The sequence below is a fragment of the Saccopteryx leptura genome, chromosome 5, assembly GCF_036850995.1.
Source record: "Saccopteryx leptura isolate mSacLep1 chromosome 5, mSacLep1_pri_phased_curated, whole genome shotgun sequence".
Lineage (NCBI taxonomy): Eukaryota > Metazoa > Chordata > Mammalia > Chiroptera > Emballonuridae > Saccopteryx > Saccopteryx leptura.
Genome location: NC_089507.1, coordinates 198,442,043 through 198,458,296, shown reverse-complemented (window position 1 = coordinate 198,458,296; position 16,254 = coordinate 198,442,043). Strand labels below are relative to the sequence as shown.

General features: G+C 40.7%; 1 non-coding gene across 1 annotated transcript; it reads left to right on the top strand.

The window, feature by feature from the left end:
- Positions 1-260: 260 nt before the first annotated feature.
- LOC136407175 (U1 spliceosomal RNA) lies at positions 261-424 on the top strand. The gene has a single exon (XR_010751785.1). It is a non-coding gene; the product is annotated as a U1 spliceosomal RNA (small nuclear RNA).
- Positions 425-16,254: the final 15,830 nt, after the last annotated feature.

Sequence of the window (16,254 nt, the reverse complement as noted above, 5' to 3'; positions counted from 1 at the left end):
TGGGGGCGTGGGTGAAAAAGGTGAAGGGATTAAGCAAAGAAAGAAAAACATAGACACAGGTAACTGTAGGGGTCTGCAGGAGGGGATGAGGGTGGGGGTGATGGAGGAGGAGAGAGGGAGGATGGATGGTGATGGAGGGAGACGTGACTTGGGGTGGCAAACACACAAGGCAATATACGGATGACATAGAATTGTGCACCTATAACCTATAGAATTTTAATAACCAGTGTCAGCCCAATAAATTCAATAAAAAATGAAAAAAGAATACCTGGCAGGGGAGATACCATGATCACGAAGGGGGTTTTCCCGGGGCGAGGCTTATCCATTGCACTCTGGATGTGCTGACCCCTGCGATTTCCCCAAATGTGGGAAACTCGACTGCATAATTTGTGGTAGTGGGGGACTGCGTTCGTGCTCTCCCCTGGCAAAAAAAAAAAAAAAAAGAAAAAAGAAAGATCTCTTGAGTAGATTTCATAATCACTCTTAATTACAACTTGAATGTAAACTCCATAAAGATGGGATCTTTGATCTTATTCACTGCTTCAGAAATATGAGTGGAACTAATTAATTAATTCAGTGATTTGCTCTTGGCTCAGGGGAGCAGTGGAAATGGTCAAAATATGTTTTACTGCTGTGGTTTACAGTTAGTGTGCATTCTGTGGATGAAATAGCAGAATTACGAACTTGGTGTTACTTCTAGGAAATTCATTAAAAAATGAAGTATCACGTTGGGTGGCGATAGCTTGTTCCTCGGGATATTTGGTTTGACACCAGGTCATGTCCTGTGCACATTTTCCCTTTGCTTCTGGAAGTTTCCCTGTAAATTATTTTTGAGTCATGAGGTTTTAAGCATCTGTGGAGGGTAGTGCTGATGCTATCAGAGTATAATTAGAAATTTGGAAATATGGAGTAAAATCCAGCTTGCGTATATTTGGTTTTAGTTAGAGCTGCAATTTATATAAGCTGCAATAACTCAATCCCAAATGCTAAATGTTGCCTATAATTAGAAAGGCCCACTTTTATAATTGATGGTTAAAATTATTCTAACTAGTGTTTAATGGGCTTACTTTCGGTGTCCTTATAATCAAGAATGTGTATGTCAGCAGCCTGTGTACGCCTTTCAAAGGAAGATTCACAAAAAATGTCCCTGAACAAAAATAAGGTCACTTTATAAAGCATGATTGTGTCATGTTCTACTTTGTTAAATGACATAGTTTGTAAGTTTTCAGAGTGCCATCTGCCTTCTATAATTAGAGCAGTATATTTTACTTCCAAACGTTTGACAAATTAAGGATCCCAAGGTCTCCAACATAACTTCTCACAGCATGTGCATAATGCTGGAAGCTTCTGTATATATCAATTCAAGATGAGGATAGGCCATTAGCAGGAAAAACAAGATTGAAAGAAGAAAAAAAAAGAGAAGATGGCTTGTGATTAAAAAAAAATATGTGGGTTAAATTCATGGCTCAGCCATTCTCTAGCTTGGGGAATTCTCTGAACTCCTCTGGGCCTCTGTTTCTTGTCTGAAAAAATGAGATAATAGGGAAAGCAGGAGAGAGGACTGCAAGAGAGGAGCATTCAATTCAACAAATATTTTTTGAGGGGTCTCTATCACATGTCAGTTCCTTCCTAGGTGTATGTGAGACGAGAAAAATGGGATGAGCCCTACCTGTAGGGAGTTTTTACTCTATTCTGCAGGGTAAGCCCTATAGAGATAATCATGTTGTAATATACCGAGAGAGAATCAAAATAAGTATGGGCAGGTGACCAAAGGATAATCATTCCTTCGTTTTTTCACTCATTCAACATATATTGACTCAGTACTTCTTTTGTGCCAAAGACTAAAGACAATGGATCTTCACCATTACACAAAATAAAAAATGTCCCTATTTTCATGGACGCGTGCCATTTCATGCCTGCCACAAGTAGTATGAGGGCCATGAGGAGGAACGAAGTGGAGACCCATGACTGTGGTAGGCGTGCTGGTTGGATAAAGCTCCTGTAATAAGACGATGCTTAAGCCAAGACCTGCAGGCAGGTGGAAAGGTGACCTACAAGCCCTGTACTTGGAGACTAGCTAGAAATGAGAATGGAGCACAAATATTTTAGGGCCTTAGAGGTCACGGTAAGGATTTCAGATTTTCCTCTGTATGTAGGGGGACAACGAGGCGACTTCAGGCAAAGAATGAAGTATGCTGGCTTATGTGCAATATTTTAAAAAGATCACTCTGGCTGCTACACGAGGCGGAGGTCTCAGCAGAGAAAGAAGGTGAGAAAGTTGGACAGACAGCAAGATCCCACAGTGCCCAGAGGAGAGGGGATTTTTTGCACCAGGCTGTAACTCAGTGGTTAAGGTGAGGCAGTAAGGAGCTAAGAGAACACTGAGCCACCCCTTGCCCAATGGAAACTGGAGAACAGAAGGAAGGGTGACTCCCTTTAGTGATGTGCAGAAAAGCAATGTCTCAGAGGAGAGTAAGCCTCAGTGGATAACAAGGGATTGAGAGCACAGTGCTGAGGGGAGTCCAACAGCCATGGACTGGTTTCCCCAGGAACACAAGGTTTTGGAAGCAGAAGGTGGAGAAAAAGGACAGTATGCAGTGGAAAGGCATTTTCAGGAGGAGAACTGCCCAAAGGGGCTTCCGTTTTTCAATACTGACAATGCCTAGTTGGGAAGGAACAGTGAATGGATAGAAAGTGGGAGTCAAGTTCCGGTGAGGCCGCATCACATTTTCAGACTACGCGGAGGAAGCGATCTGGCAAAGGCAACCTCTTGGCAAATGCTAGTTATAAACAACTCATTTAACATTTTTTCTACTGTCTATAAATTCTTCAGTGTGACAATCCCCCTTCTTGTAATTTATTATCTCAAATAGGTAAGGACATGTGCAAATATTTATGTGCAAGCATAAAATGCAGCATGAATAATAATTTAATTTTTAGGGTCAAAGTGTCCAGTAGTATATACTGGCAGATGTCGTGTATCCTCACAATAGGATATTCTATATGCATTTACAAGGACGCTGCCCAAGAATAGTTAATAATATGCAAAGTATTCCTGATACATTAAGTGAAAAAAACAAGTTAAAAACAGTAGCTATATATTAGCCCATTTATGTATGAGGGTCTTCCTTATGGGAGATTTCCTTATCTGCACCCTGTGGTTCAGGAGAAAGTGAAAATTATTATAATATAGAAGTATTGATTTATAGACTACTTTAAATGAATAGAAGGTAGTACTTGCTTAAAGACCCCTCCCTGTTCAACACCAATATCCATTTCAGTAGTGTCCTAGTTGATAGAAAATGGATTTGGGGAGGTTATAAATGTCTAAAAATAATCAGAAGAGGGGCCCAATCTATTTATTATTGTAAACAATAAAAGAGAGTTCTACTATTCACCAACTTCAATCCAGAAGAAAGTTCTCCGAGCATTCTGTCTTTCATGATGTGTGTAGGTGTTGATGACAGACACTAATGAAGGTTCCTCCTGGATCGGGCTCGTCTACAGGCTGCCCATTGTTTCAGAATGAGAGACACACAAAGGTGTAGGGACAGGTCTTTACTTAGGCGAGGGCACAGCAAGACAGATATAAAGCCAGCGGCCGTGACACATCGTGGTGAGGGTTCAGTCTGGGAATCACCCACCGTTCCCGGGAGCTGTAGGCAAGCCTGCTTCTTCTCTGGGGGTGATATTACTTCATCCTTCCAAGTAGCTGGTTGTAAACAGAGTCCTGAGAAGTGACCTCAGTGAAGAGCAGTCAGGGCATTGCATTCTTGGCACACCCAGCAAAAATATGCAGGACTGCTCAGGGCCCATGATCACTGCCCATCACCACCCCCAACACACATGGCCTCCAGCGTACCCCGCTGGAAACAGAGCCATCGCTGGAAGAGCCACTTGCTCAGGATCGATAAAGGAATCTGTCCCAGATCTCCCCCCCCCCCCCCAAAAAAAAAAGAGCTGGGTTAGAAACCAGTGTACTGGCGTGAGAGTTTTGAATACATTTGGCTGCAAGTAAGGGAATCTCCATTTTTCAGGCTCTTAAAGGAGAGTTTTATTCTCACATCAGAGCTCTTGTAGAAGGTAATTTGCTCATAATGGCTCGTGGCTCAGCATTATCAGGGCTCCAGGTGGATATTCCTGCGTTTCTCTAAACTCCCCACTCAGTCCCAGAGCGGCCTGACTCTCCTTAGGGGGATGCTCTCGCCACCCAATTTCCAAAACAAGGGGGGGATGGATGGTGCAGGTCATTTCTTCTCCAATCCTTTTTTTTTGAGGGGGTGGGACTCACTTTCTCAGGGGCGTCCAGGGGATATTTTCATTTATATCTTATTGGCCAACGCTGTGTCACATGACTGCTCCTAGATTGGCATCTGCTCCTCTCTTTCCTGGAAGGCCTCTGCCAGATATTGAAATGAAATCGAGGTTCTGTAACTGGGCGACACAGGAGCTGTTGGCCTTTGGCACACTTCCCCCCCAGCTACTTCTGGCACTCTGCCAAGGGCGCTGGACAAGAAGGACGGGCTGGAATCCCCTAGCCATGAAGCAAGTAGTGGCTTGGTCAAGGCTTTCTCAGGGGCAACAAAGGGCCTGGTTTGACGACTGATGCAGAGCCTGCCAATTAATTTGGCAAAGAACTCCACTTCAGTGAACTTTAAATAAAGAGCACCAAAGAGGGCAAATGGGAATTATTTTATAATCTGACCCGAGCCCTGCGTGTTCCCGAGTCACGAGTCACGGAATAATAGAGAGAGGAGAAGGTCTTCTTGGCATATGCTGTCAACCGGCCCGGAGCCGGAGGGAGTGGAGAGAAGCTGTTCTTCTGCCTGGAACCTGTCACAAAAATGCCCAACAAGCAAACTGAATGCTCCGCTTCGCAGTGGGTAACACGGCCCGGCATCCAGCGCAGCCTGCTTGCACGCAGGTTTAGACAGCGTTCTTCTCCTCCTTTCAATAATATTCGCCGCGCTGACAGTAATTCGCAGGTTTTTAAGTTCTGCATATGTCCCCGTGGAAATAATCTTTTTTTCTTTCCCTCAGACCTTGTTCAAGAAACACCCAAGGTAAGCAAAAAAACCAGATTTTTAAAAAAATATCTTCACTGTTGTGCATTAATCAGAAAATATCTTTGGAGATGTCTCCCGGCTTTTGCACATAAAGTACTGCACCGCTTGGAGTGACGATGGCAATCTGAGGACATTTATTGTTATGGGTAAGAGTCATAGTCATAGAATATTTTCCACTGAGGAATATTTTATCATATTAGGTCTGTAATATATTTTTAAAGGTTTGAAGAAACTTTATATTTATTTATTTATTTTGGTTGACAAACAGTATTTATCACACACAGATGCGAAGATTGTAATTTATTAGTGGTCCTAGGTGTACCTGGAACTGTGACTATGTTTTTATGTGGACGGCCATGTGTATTTGTATACAGGAAACCTTAAAGGCCCATCAGGGGTGGATCCTGAAGGCAGCTGATTCAAATATTGACCCAAATAATAATATAGTTTCAACCAGACGCTTATCATGGTAGATCTGGTAGATTCTGGTGGTTCAAAGTATGGCTCTACAGTCAGACTTCGGGGTTCTGATTTTTACTATGTCATCAGACCTTTGTTCTCTGAGCCTCAGCTTCTTCATTTATTGAATGAGTTAATGACAAATACAGAGTAATATTAATAGCAATGATAATGACAATGATGGTGATGAGACTACAGCTAATAGTTGTTAAGTGAGAAGCACTGTTCCAAGCACCTTTCAGGGTTCACTCATTTACTATTATATTGATAACTACAGGGGTTTGTGAGGGTAAGATGCAGCATTACATTTCTAACATGGTATTTCATATGTTGTAAATATTTTAAAGCATGTAGTGGCCAAGATAATATTAATTGGATGGATGAATGAATGAATTGGGAAAGTGAGTCACAATGGAACAGACCAGCTATGTGTCTAGATTCCGCCAAGGAGCCCCAGGCTGTATTAGTTACTGAATTTCAGAGGCATTGCCAACATATTCTGGGCAAGGACTTTCAAAGTATATCCTGCCCTTCCAGAATTCACAAAACACAACAACAGTGGTTCCTTTGCCTTTTAAACTAAAGCCTGAAAGATTTCCACATGTTTGCATGTAGATCTGGGTATTTTCTAGCTAGAACCACAAAAGTTTAATATTTGCACAACAGGCTTCTTCCAGAACATTTGCAGCGAACAGTTCTTCCACCTGCTGCAACTTCAGATTACTCATCACTTAGTTGGCATTGTTCCTCTTCCGGGCCTGGCCCCCAGCACCACGAAGCAGCAGCCAGGAACACCCAGCACTCGCCACATGAAAGGTTCCAATGGGCTTTCTGTGCCTCCTGGTTTCAGCAGCGTTGTTATGCCCTCCCCTGCGGACGTCTTAATAACGACCAACATAGAAAACCGCCTTCCACCAGTCACTCATTCATTCAGTCGTCCATCTCCAAGAGCACTCCCGGAGATCTCTGAAGGCAGGGAACCAGATCACAGACAGCCTTAAATGTTTGCAATCTTCTGAAGTTTCTCATGCCTTCCGAAGAAAAAGCTCGTTCCCCTGAGCCCAGGAGCCCTGGCACGATGCCCACCTCACCTGGCTCTGGCTTCATTTGGCATCACGCTCTGGATCTGTCTGCTTCAGCCACGCTCGTCTTACTGCCTATCACTGAGCAAGCCCGTCTCACTCTAGCTTCACTCTGCCCAGCGCGCCTTTCTCCACCTGTTGTGACGGGCTCTACCAGCCCGTAGAGCCTTTTCTTATCGACCCCTCTGAAAGCCGTTCCTGCGTCCCCAGTGCCCGAACAGTGCCCCACACGTCATAGGTGCTAGTAATTGATTAAATGACATGAATACTGCATCTACTATGTGCACACCATTCTCTTTGAAAGAAAATAGTTAGGTGTGTAATTAAACCCAGGGAGAACTCATAAGATTTTAGTGATCTCTTAGAAGAAAGGCAGTGATGGTCACGCTTCATATATAGAATGGTGCATTCCAATTTAAATGGCAGGGAAATAGTGTTTGAAGTTAATTTAAATTTTTTTTCCTTTGAAAAAAATATTAAGACTTTATTATTATTTTTTGGAATAGTTTAAAATTCACAGCAATATTAACAGGGAAGGGACAGAGTCAATCTAGTTTTAAAGGAAGGACAAAGGGCTAGGTCTGTGGCGCAGCTGGAGAGTCATGCCTGCCTAAAAGAATGCAAATTCAATTTAAAAAATAAAAACAAAGATAGTAGCCTTTGCCCCTGATTCATTGGCTGGTTTTTTAATCTTTACTCTGCTAAATACTTTCCTATGCATTTTCGTTTAACATTCACAGGAGCCCTGTGAAGGAGTTACTATTATTGACATCATTTATATATGTGGTCCTTGGAGTTCATAGAGCAGAGTAAACTTTTCTCTGTAAAGGGCCAGATGGTAAATATTGGAGACGTGGTTGGCTATATGCTCTCTGTTGCAACTACAGTACTCAGCTGACCTCGTCTATCAAAAGCAGCCATAGCCATGATGCAAGCAAGTGGGTGTGGCTATGTTCCAATCAAATTTTGTTTACCAACACAAGCAGCAGGCTGGCTATAGTTTGCCAGCCTCTCTAATAGAGGGTAGGTAATTTGCCTGCATTTAAATAGCTGTAAAGTGGCAGCTAGGGTTTGAACTCAGGTTGTAGTGATTCCTGAATGCTAGATTTTAATGCTTCCTTTTTGTACTGCCTTGCCTTCCCGCTGACCCATCTAATAGGTTGGGGCCACCACAGCTTTTAATAACTATAATGAACATTTATTGACTGCTTACTACACACCAGGCAATGTGTAAAGGATCTATGTATACACGTATTCAATGGTTTAATCCTCACAGTGTTGAAGGAAGAAGCCACCACTCAATATCTGAAATAAAAGCTAAATTTTGCATTTACTAAGAAGGTTGAACTGTTTTTGGGTAAGCCTCCCTATGAACAAGCAGAGAGAGAGAGAGAGCTGACCTTTTCACCATTTGGAGAAGTGTGAAGTTCAAGGGTTGGTGGCCTTCCAGAAGCTGGGAGTTGGAGGAGGACTTGTCTTTAGTTTGGGGCTCTGGTTAGCTGCCTGAGGCTTCTGTGGATAACTTGTTTGAAGTGTGGTGCTTGGTGAGTTGTCATGTGTAGGTTGGGATGGATTTAAACCAATTCTGATGATTATTTATCCTGGGCATGGAATAGGGTCAAAGTGCCATCAGTATTTTTCTCTCTTGAATTTATATATTAAGAATTTTTCATGCTTACCACACACCTATAAGGGAAAAACTCTTATTACTCCCACCTGATGTTTAAGGAAACAGAAGCACATAAAGGTTAAGTGACTGGCCCTGGATCTTAAGGCCGGTAAATGGTAGAGCAAGAATTGAGACCAAAAGTGGGAGGCATGCTCTGTGCTCTTAACAATGACCCTCTCATGCCTGGTCTGTGGTGGCGCAGTGGACAAAGCGTTGACCTAGAACCCTAAGGTTGCTGATTCGAAACCTTGGGCTTCCCTGGTCAAGGCACATATGGGAGTTGATGCTTCTTGCTCCTCCCCCCTTCTCTCTCTCTCTCCCTCAAATGAATAAATAGTCTTTAAAAAATAAAACTAAAAATAAAAATTACCTTCTCTGACTCTCATATCATGAGTTTGCTTTCAGTGAGAACCACAAGTTGATCACTTACAGGCATTCAAATCAATTCCTTGTTTGAATCTATACATTTTACTTATTTTAACTCATCAGTTGTTCTCATTCCTGTTCCCTCTTTTAGGTAACAAATGGCCACTTTTAAAAAGGACATCCCCAAGGCCAAATTCCTTGAAGTGAAATGCAGTGTCATTTAAGGTAATTGTTCTTAATAGTTAGCTTCTCACCAAAAAGTCAGGCTTGCTTTTGCTGAAAGGTTAACAAGCAGAAATCTTGACTTCACAGTACATCAGGACAGATAAATGACCACATGAAAGATAATGCAAAATTATAGCCTACTCTAACCCTACTGGGTTTGTACTTGACTCTTAGACCAAACTTGCAAAAGGTTAACTGGAAAATTAAAGGAAAGACAAGTTTATTTCTCTGCAAATTCATGTTCCACCTTATACAACTTACAGGACTCAACAATCATGGCCAACATTTACAGAACTAGGAGAATTATAACGAAAGAGTTATAATTGTCTCCAACTTGACCACAGACTAACTCAGAGGACAGAGGACAAGGACTTAGTCCTATTTTCTTTCTGTAACTTAGAAGCAAAATCTTGAGAAATGGGTTGAATCTATTCATATGTATTAGTATCCTTCGGCTGCTATAAAAAAGTACCACAAACTGGGTGTCTTAAAGCAACAGAAATGTTTGTTTCATAGTTATGGAGACCAGAAGTCTGAAATCAAGGTGTTGGAAGACTATAGGGGAGAACACCTCCATGCCTCTTCCACTTCTGGTGTTTGCCAGCATGGTCTTTAGCATTGTTTCACTCCAATCTCTGCCTCTCTCATCACATAGCTTTACCCCCTGTATTTCTCTTTTTCCAAGCGTCTTCTCTCCTTATAAATCTACCAGTCAGATTGGATTAAGAGCTCACTCTTCTTACTTTGACTCATCTCACTAATTGCATCTACAATGACCTTTCCAAATAAGTTCACATTCTGAGGTGGCAGGGGTTAGGACTTCAACATGTATTTTTTTGGGGGAGGCACAATTCAACTCTAACACCAGGAATTCATGTTCTCCTTTGTTTTATGGTGATAAGATTGACTTCCTCCTAGGGATGCTGAGGGAAGATAATGAGATTCAGGGCCTTTGAGGGAAAAGTACTCTGTAATTATGAAACATATCACTACCAGACTAACCCAAAAGATGAGGACATATTCATGGGCAGCCTTTATAACGATGAGAATTCTTTTATTGTAGACTCAGTCAACTTCCTTTTTACTGGAGCCAAGCTCCCCATGGAGTATTTTTTTTTTTTTGGCCAAAATAATAAATAACTTCAAAATAAGTGGGATGTACACAAAAGGATGATAATTTCTGCCCTAGATGTGATTCTGCCGTGAGCTTCAGAAATTGTTTCCTTTATATAGAGACTGGACATTTCTTAAGAGAAACCCAGTTTCTCCCTAGAGATGCAAAGGAGTGTTTCTTCCATTTGTTCTGGAAGAAAAGGAAGTTTTCATCAGCACAGACCGTCCGCATTTGGCTTTTTCACGGAACTTGTAGAAAAGAAGGTCAATTCAGAGAGTCATGTTGGAGAGGATGCGGGAAGTACTCCCAGGTCTCTCCGGAAGTTAAGTTTGCATGAAATGGAAACACACACGATCCCATAACCTTGTTCTGGGTTTTGTTGCTCATTCGCTCATTTATTCAATAAATGCAGAGCCCAGTAGGCAGAGATGCCAGAGCTGCAAAGATATATAAGGTGTGATTCCCTCCCCTCAGAGAACCCACAGGTGAGTGGAGAAAACATGTGAAGAAATAACCACAGTATGTTAAGTTCCGCTGCAGGGGTATTTGCAAAATGCTGTGGATAAAACTGACGGCATTGAAAGGAATCAGGAAAGTTTCCTTGAGGTAGAAACAACAAAGGCAGTGGATGTGATGGAACACAGGTAGATAGATTCCTTATTGCTTTCTCTGTGAGCCTGCAGTGCAGACTGGAGGGTGTGTGGGAAGTAGGATACTGAGAGATAGGCTGGAAGCATGTCATGAATACTTTCTTTATATGTCTTTAAACTCTATCATCCTAGAGTAATCATTGGGGTTTTTTTTTCCATTTCCTTATAACTATTTTTTTTTAATTAACCTCAACTTTTTATAGAAAACTTAAAAGTATAAGAAAGTGTAAACATGAAAATTAAAATCACCTTTAATCTCAACATCTAGAGATAGCCTTTTGGGTTTTATGTATCCCCTACCATCTTTTTTAGAATTAAATAAATTCAATATCGTGTATTTATTTAATTTTAGTTTATTACAATGTTGATATGTATAATTTTGTCTCTCTCTCTATTTTCCCACTTAACATTATCCTGTGAACTTTGTCCTGAAGGGATTTTTTTCTAGCTGGTGTTGTGATATGTCAATATTTTTAAAAGGCCTTTACCTCTAGTAGCAAGGAGAGGTTCTACAGGCTAGGATAATATCAAAGTAGCTTCTGCCCAAAACTTGAATTCCTATCATTCCTAGCTGTAGAATTCATTCAGTCTTGATGCATTTCAACTCATCATGTGATTCACAGAAATAAAATAAATGGCTTTTTTTTTTTGAAGTGGACTTATATGTGATAAATGAAAAAAGTGTTGATGAGGGAAAATGGCAGGTTTTAAGCAGTGCGTTTATTTTCTAAAAATAGGCATTTCTCTATATTTAAACTTACAGTCTGAGCATGCTGCATATGTGATACTTTAATCCTAAGATTTCCATAAACTGCATCATTATAAGACACATAAAGGTGGTTGTCAGTACTACAGCCATCTTATATAATCTGTCTGGAGAACAAATCTTCGATCAAAATAACACCATAGTGCACGTCAGAATTTTTAAAATTTGTCCTTGAAATTTAAGATAATAATAATATCATTAGAATGGATCAAAATAGGTCCAACTGGCATGAAATCAACTAACCGACAGGAATGCAGCCTTGTACAGTGTCTCCCAGGCTTTGTCTATGTCTAAGATGATTTAATGTTTCAGTGTGAAAAACCAGTAGTTTTTTACAATTTCAACAATATTTAATAACATCCACAAATTCCACTCAACCAGAGTTCACAAGCAGTTAAGATAAACACAATGATTTTTTTTGCCTTGTTTTAAAGTAGAGGTTGTCAATTATATTTTTTAATTCACCATTCATCTATGATGATTTTTTATATCTTCAGGGATACAGAAAAATAGATTAAGCACATAGAGGGAAAAAAATCAAAGTACCTCTAATGAAAGGAATAGTTCTAAGGAAACAAAAGTCATGCTAGCTCCATCCTCCCCTTCTGGGAGAGAGGAGTTTGGACAGCCCTGACCATTAGGGAAAGATCATTTCCAGGAAGAGGGAAAATCATGACTTACATACAGATATCAGAGTTAACATGATGACTTTATTTTCTCTTAGGAGAGGTCCGGGCTGATGTTGGAACTGGTCCAAAGGAAAAGGCAAAGCAGCACAAGTGCATTGGGAATTATGAAATGTTGAGATGAATTGGCAAGCAAAGACAAAAACTGCTTATTTTTTTTACCCCTGTAGGATAGGAGTGACCACAGTTTGAACCTCTACCAGCTAAGACTGACTTTGCGTGTCCATCAGTTATCTGTGATTCAGAGTTGCAATAGAGCTCCAAGCCAAAGCACAGGGCGAGGCTGCGACGGCGCAGGGGGGTGCAGTGGCCGTGTGGAGTCAGTCCTCCGCAGCCGTGTGGAATCAGTCCTCCGCAGCCGCGTGGAGTCAGTCCTGCGGAGCCGCGTGGAGTCAGTCCTCCGCAGCCGCGTGGAGTCAGTCCTCCGCTGGACACGCGTCTGTGCCAGGGTGGCACTTCGCCTCTCTTTGCTCCGTTGTCTTCTCTTTCCCACTGTGCCATTCTTCTACAACTCTAAAACTCAGAATTAAGTAAACTGATGTCTGTGATTTTAGGAGGAAAGAAACTGATTTAAAAAGGCAAGAATTTAGGCCCGAACAATCACTATTATTATTCAGGGGCAACTGACAGACACTTTCCTACTGTAACCCACACATTCCATTAACTAAGGAACTTCAGCTGTTTGATCCACTACTAATGATACATCCTGGGTTATGAGATTTCTTCTCTTTTTACATAATTATTAGAACCCTCTTTAAAAAAGAAAATGTATGTAAAACTGCAACGACAGAATTACGTATAGAGCAAATATTTACTTGGAATGAGAAAATAAATCATGAATAAACAGTAAATGATTTTTTAAAATCACAAATGATTTTAAAACTAATAAAAACTGCATATGTCATCAAAACCAGAAAACTAGTACAGTATTTATTTTTTTAAATTTTTATTGAATTTATTTGGGTAACATTGGTTAATAAAAGTATACAGGTTTCAGGTGCACAATTCTACAATACATCATCTGTATATTGCATTGTGTGTTCACCACCCCAAGGCAAGATTCCCTCCATCACCCCCTCTACCCGCCTCCCCCTTTCCCTCCTGCAATCCTTATACTGCTGTCTGTGTCTATAAATGTCTTTTTCTTTTCTTAATATCTTTATCTTTTTCACCCAGGCCCCCAACCACATTCCCTCTGACAGCTGTCAGTCTGTTCTTCATATCTATGACTCTTTATTTTGTTAGTTTATTTTGTTCATTAGATTCCACATATAAGTAAAATCATATGGTATTTGTCTTTCTCTGGCTTATTTCACTTCATATAATAATCTCTAGGGCCATCCATGCTGTTGCAAAAGGAAAGAGTTCCTTTTTCATGGCTGAGTAGTATTCCACTCTGTAAATGTACCACAGCTTTTCACATCTCTATAGTACCGTTTTTCCTACGTTATTTTGTGGACACAGATTTTGATCATTCTTTCATGTGACAATGATTTCACAATATTATTTTCCAGAGGGAGAATTAAAAAATAATTCAATCTTCTACTGTGATTGATGATGTCTGTCTTCAGAGCAGTTTTGCATGTTGTTTGGTCTGGGTCCACATGATTTCATCAGGACAGCATGTGTCAGGTGAGGTGAGATGTGATTTAATAGTGCTGCTACTATTAAATTTTTATGTCTTGGACACTATGAGGTCAAGATTTCTGAAATTCTGTTTTTCTTAATTCTCATCAAAAGAGAAACAAAAATGTATGGCACATTTATTGTTACTTATGCTATATTATCAAATAGATTCTCAATGATTAAGATCTTTGGTGTTGGATTTTCCATAGACTGTCATCTGACTCTGCACATTTCAAACATTGTTTCCCCTCCCTGGGTCACATACTTGTGAGGTCCGGAGTGTAGCTCTACTGGGAGACCACTTCTGTCCCTGCATCTGGTGTCATGACACACGAGGAAAGTCAACCCTATAGGCACTGAGAGTCTCTCAGGAAGCAATTCCTGCAACAAAATGGTTAGCAAAAACTTAACTGAAAACACATCAGAGACTATGAATCACATAAATACATCCCACTGAAACCAGAATCAGTGTACCCCAAATTTATTTTTCTCTCAGACAGATTCAAGAAATGACCACAACCACGTTCATACCCTTTGATACAAGGGAAATATAGCAACGGGGAAGTTAGTCGGGAATGAGGCAGCATTTTAGCTCAATTGTGCTTGAACATCTCACTCTTACAAAATTTACAAAAATATAAAAAATATGTGTCTGTATAAACATATTGTTAGTAATCCTCCTCCATTTCTCAATATGGCCCCAGTGTCTTCTATATCATGTGGATTATAACAGACACTTAATACATCTCTGTTTAAGGATTAAATAAATGCTTGATGAGACAACATGAAAGAAAGAATATATTTATGTGGTTTTGGGGGTTTTTTTTTTGTATTTTTCTAAAGTTGGAAGCGGAGAGGCAGTCAGACAGACTCCCCCATGCGCCCGACCGGGATACACCTGGCATGCCCACCAGGGGGCGATGCTCTGCCCATCCGGGGCGTTGCTCTGTTGCTACCAGAGCCATTCTAGCGCCTGAGGCAGAGGCCATAGAGCCATCCCCAGAGCCCGGGCCAACTTTGCTCCAATGGAGCCCTGGCTGCAGGAGGGGAAGAGAAAGACAGAGAGGAAGGAGAGGTTGCAGGGTGGAGAAGCAGATGGGCGCTTCTCCTGTGTGCCCTGGCTGGGAATCAAACCCAGGACTCCTGCACGCCAGGCCAATGCACTACCACTGAGCCAACTGGCCAGGGCCCCAGTTTTTTTTTTTTAATGTGCCCTCATGGAATGGTTGTATGAAGAAAGAATACTATTCAGAAGGTTTTCCAAAAATTAGTATTTCAAGTTATTAAATTTATAGTTATAAAAATACTAACTTTTTCTGAGGCTTTAAGTATAGCTCAAAAATCTATTATTCTACTTTTTAATGCAGTAGATATTAGCAATCACTTTTAAGGCACCTTTGACAAAAAAAGCTTCCTTTAAAATCTTAAACACTTCAAATTTTAAATACCCTTTATAAATTTAATGTATCTACTTTATGTAATATATTTATTTAAGAGACTCAATTAATAGACACAACTTTCCCTAGTATTTATCAAACCTGTTTCATTTACTAATGTTTAAACTTAAAATTTTTTTTTTAATTTTTAATTTTTCTGAAGTTGGAAATGGGGAGGCAGTCAGACAGACTCCCGCATGCGCCCGACCGGGATCCACCCAGCACGCCCACCAGGGGGCGATGCTCTGCTCATCTGGGGCATCGCTCTGTTGCAACCAGAGCCGTTCTAGTGCCTGAGGCAGAGGCCACAGAGCCATCCTTAGCGCCGGGCCAACTTTGCTCCAATGGAGGCTTGGCTGCAGGAGGGCAAGAGAGAGACAGAGAGGAAGGAGAGGGGGAGGGGTGGAGAAGCAGATGGGTGCTTCTCCTGTGTGCCCTGGCCGGGAATCGAACCCGGGACTCCTGCACGCTAGGCTGATGCTCTACCACTGAGCCAACTGGCCAGGGCACATAAACATAAAAATTTGAAGTCTTCATTCTTTTAAAATGTTTCAAATGCATAAAGGTGAAGTGTGTACAATTCATTGTTGACAGAAAAATATTAATACTGTGGTTTTGTTACTCTCAAAATTTTTATACTTCATTTTAAAGTTTAAGAAATGGATTGACATTTAAGGAATATAGTTATCATTCCAATTAAATGGATTTATTCATGGCCACAGGTTTCATCCACAATATTTTTAGGGACCACTCTGCTGGGCCATACTGAGGTCTATTTCAGTTTCCTTTTAATGTCTCCATAACTCAAAGATAGAGTCAATAAGTCTGTATCCCCAAATTCAAGTTACGTACATTTACTAATCCAGATTCTGTAACTCTCACCCAGGTTGATTATGTACTTGTTTAAATGTTGCTTTCACTTCCCCTCCATCTTAAAGCACATTACCTTGATCCTTGCCAAATCAGACTAACAAATTTGATGGAATTATAAAGACATAGAAATATAATTTCTAAGGACAAAGACTTGCCAGTTTGATGACCTACTCTTTAAAAATATTTTTCAAATTTATACAACTGGTAGAGAGGTTTATAATGATATTCAGCTGAAT